Raw genomic sequence first — 3,302 nt, forward strand, 5'->3', positions numbered from 1 at the left:
TCACAGAGAATGCATGATAGGTGAGGAGAACCTTAATCAGACACTCTGTATGATGTAGGTTAGTCAGGCAGAATTTATCTGGGACACATGGTTCCAGGCTCTGTCTTCATATATGACTTCAAAAGGTAATTTCTCAGCACCTGTCCCAGGGGTGAAATTCAGCAGGTTCTGGAGAACCGGTAGAGGAAATTTTGAGTAGTTTGGAGAACCGGCAAACACTACCTCTGGCTGGCCCCAGAGTGGGGTGGGAATAGAGATTTTGCAGTATCCTTCCCCTGTCACACACACCAAGCCACGCCCACAGAACCGGCAGTTCAAAAATTGAATTTCACCACTGATCTGTGGGCACATTAATAAAATAGCATTTTCTTATAGCTACTTCCTATTTTATAGGAAGGGTATTGAGCTTAACAATTTAACAGAGAGCAAATAAAAATAAAGAGGGTAATAAAGTAAATTTATCTCTATCTACACCCACTGCCTCTCGTGCACAATATGTTATGAAGTACTGAAGAGTAAATGCAAATGAAATATTTCCAAAGTTAAGAACCTAAATATAATCATATTGTATCAAAGGAAAGGCAGGTCCTATTTTAGGCAGAGGGGTGCTGCCCTCAAACAATGAGGGTAGGAGGAGAGTATTGTTCTCTTCATAGTTCCTGACTCCAAAGCAGAGGTGGGTCGCTCCCAGTTCGGCCAAACCAGTAGTGGCAGGAGACTCCGCCCACCCACCAGGATGCTTCTGTGCATGCGCAGAAGCATTGTGCGTGCTTGTGAGTGTGTGTGCGAGCACGAGCGAACCAGTAGCGCTGGGATTTGCAACCCACCTCTGCTCCAAAGACGAGGGGTTGCCTGCTTATCTCAGGAGTTCACTGTTGTGAAGTGTGATCTTGATCAGTGAACAGCCGAGCGCCAATACTTTATATGGTAAGGGAAAATTCAATAAGAACAGGACCCTGAGTAAGCTGAAGAGTATAACTGACCATTAAGAAAAGCAGATGAATGTATTGTCAGCAAGGTACATGCTGTAGTTCTGTAAACAAAATAATCATTTGATGGGTAATGGTGGGGGTGTCAAGTCAGTTTATAAAGAATTGACCAAACGATGGGGGGAAAAAACTGGTTCAGAGATCTGACAAACAGGCATTTCCCGTAATCCATCAGGAGTTGCCCATACTTCAATATTGTTCTATTCACATGGCACATGCTAGTACTACTGTAAAGTAGCAGGTTTGAGCAGATAAGGAACTTTGCTCCCAGTTGGGGTAGTGAACAAATGGCAGAAAGGAGAGCCAAAAATATGTATATTTTGGTGATACGCAGGAAGCAAAATGTCCTGGGCTGGTCTGAATGTTCTGTTTTCACAATAGTCAACCCAACTTTCCTTAAAGCCCATCTAAGGAAGTGATTATCACCTTTTCTTAGCATTCCAAAATTTAAACATTGCATGGACACGTGTTTTCCCTTTGTGCCATCACTCTGGTGAACACCCAATTCTCACAGCACTGGTCTTTAGGCCTAAAGATATTTACCCATGTAGTAGGGCTGTATTGTTATTATCCTTCTCATCTTCTCATTTCTCATCTCATCTTTTCTACTACCGTCTTCCATTGGTACTTTAGCATTTGTCACTTGTTTGTATCTTATGATTAATGATTTTAATTATGATTTATGAGCTATGAGCTATCACTTGTTGTCAGGGATGGGTTCTGGCTTCTGCTACTGCCAGTTCATTCAGGGACTGCACTTGATGTATGCTATGCGTGCATGCCTAGTAAAAAAAACAAGATAGGTGCCGTCAATAGAACCAGTTCAGGGGCATGGCAGGCTGAGTTACTACCTACTCGGCCGAACCAGTCCAAACCTGTAGAAATCCACCTCTGCTTGTTGTTTTAAGTACACTTAAGAGTTTATGCACCAGAGACAAATTCCTTGTGTGTCCAATCACACTTGGCCAATAAAGAATTCTACTTTGCTCGACTCTGCTTTGCTCTACAAATCAATCTTTTGCAAGCCTACTTTATTTGTCAGCACCCTCCCCCCTATATTACTAAGAGGAGCCATTTTAAATTTAAAGTTGTTTTGTTTTTTTAATTTATTTGCATATTTTGGATTATTCATGGATGCCATTACTTTCTACAGTGGGTTGGATTGGGTTGCACTCATTAATATACTGAATCATGGGGTTTGAAGGCACCTTGGAAGTCATCTAATCCAACTCCCTGGTGCAAGAATCCTCATACCATCCTAGACAAATGGCTGTCCAATCTTTACTGGGCATAGAACTTCAGAAGACTGGCTCTTTCACTGCCTCTGAATGTCAGGAATTCTTATAGTTCCTCTTTGCTTCAAATCAGTGTTTCTCAACCTTGTGAACTTGAAGGAATGTGGACCTCAGCTTCCAAAATGCCCCATCCAGCATGCTTGCACACATTCTCAAGCTGTCAAGGTTGAGAAACACTGATTTAAATTTAGATCTCACTGTAAAGCTTCCCACCGTAGGTTCTGGTTTAACCTCCAGGTGCTATGGAGCGTCCACACACTCTGCCCTCTAATATTCCTTCATGCAGTCAAATGCTGCACTTCTAACCCTTAACCTTCTCTTCTTTAGTTTAAACACATCAAGTTCATTTAACTATTCTTTATGAGATTTAGCTTGTAAGCTCCGTCTATCCTTCTCTGCACTCTTTCCAGATCCTCAACAGTTCCTTAATTGTGCACCCAAAAAGTTGTAGATGTGGAAGAAGGAATCCCTATACAAGTCGAGAAATGGTGGTGGGAAAGGGGAAATATGAGTCCAAATAACGTTTTCACCCTGGAAAGCTGTTCCAAAGGGAACCTGGACTATCTCTGTCTAGTCACACTGCCACAATATCAGTGACTTAGTCCATCATATAAAGGATCTTCCATCAGAGGAAATGGGAGTTTCAAGTGCCACAAGAATCCCAGCTTGCATGGGTGGAGTGAATAGTTTTGGATGGACCTGGAACATTATAAAGAAAACTCATTTAACAATTGGAAGGCATCCGTTGTCTTCTAAATCTCTTTGCAAAAGACTATAAAGAAATCTGCACAGAATAGTGAACACTGAATGGAATATGACCCTGCACAGAGCCCCACCATGATCCGAAGTGAGAGTTGTTATTTAATGGTGGGCCCTTCACCATCTCCAGAATCTGCATCCATTTGAATAGTCCCACATCCCTGCCCCAGTTAGAAAGACATCTGCCTCCTCCCTGTCTTTTTCCCTTTAAGGACATTTCAAGCTGTAACTTGAGAAGCCAAGGGATGCAAGAGAAAGT

Source organism: Natrix helvetica (assembly GCF_964273705.1).
Source record: "Natrix helvetica genome assembly, chromosome: 6".
In the NCBI taxonomy this organism is placed as follows: Eukaryota; Metazoa; Chordata; class Lepidosauria; order Squamata; family Natricidae; genus Natrix; species Natrix helvetica.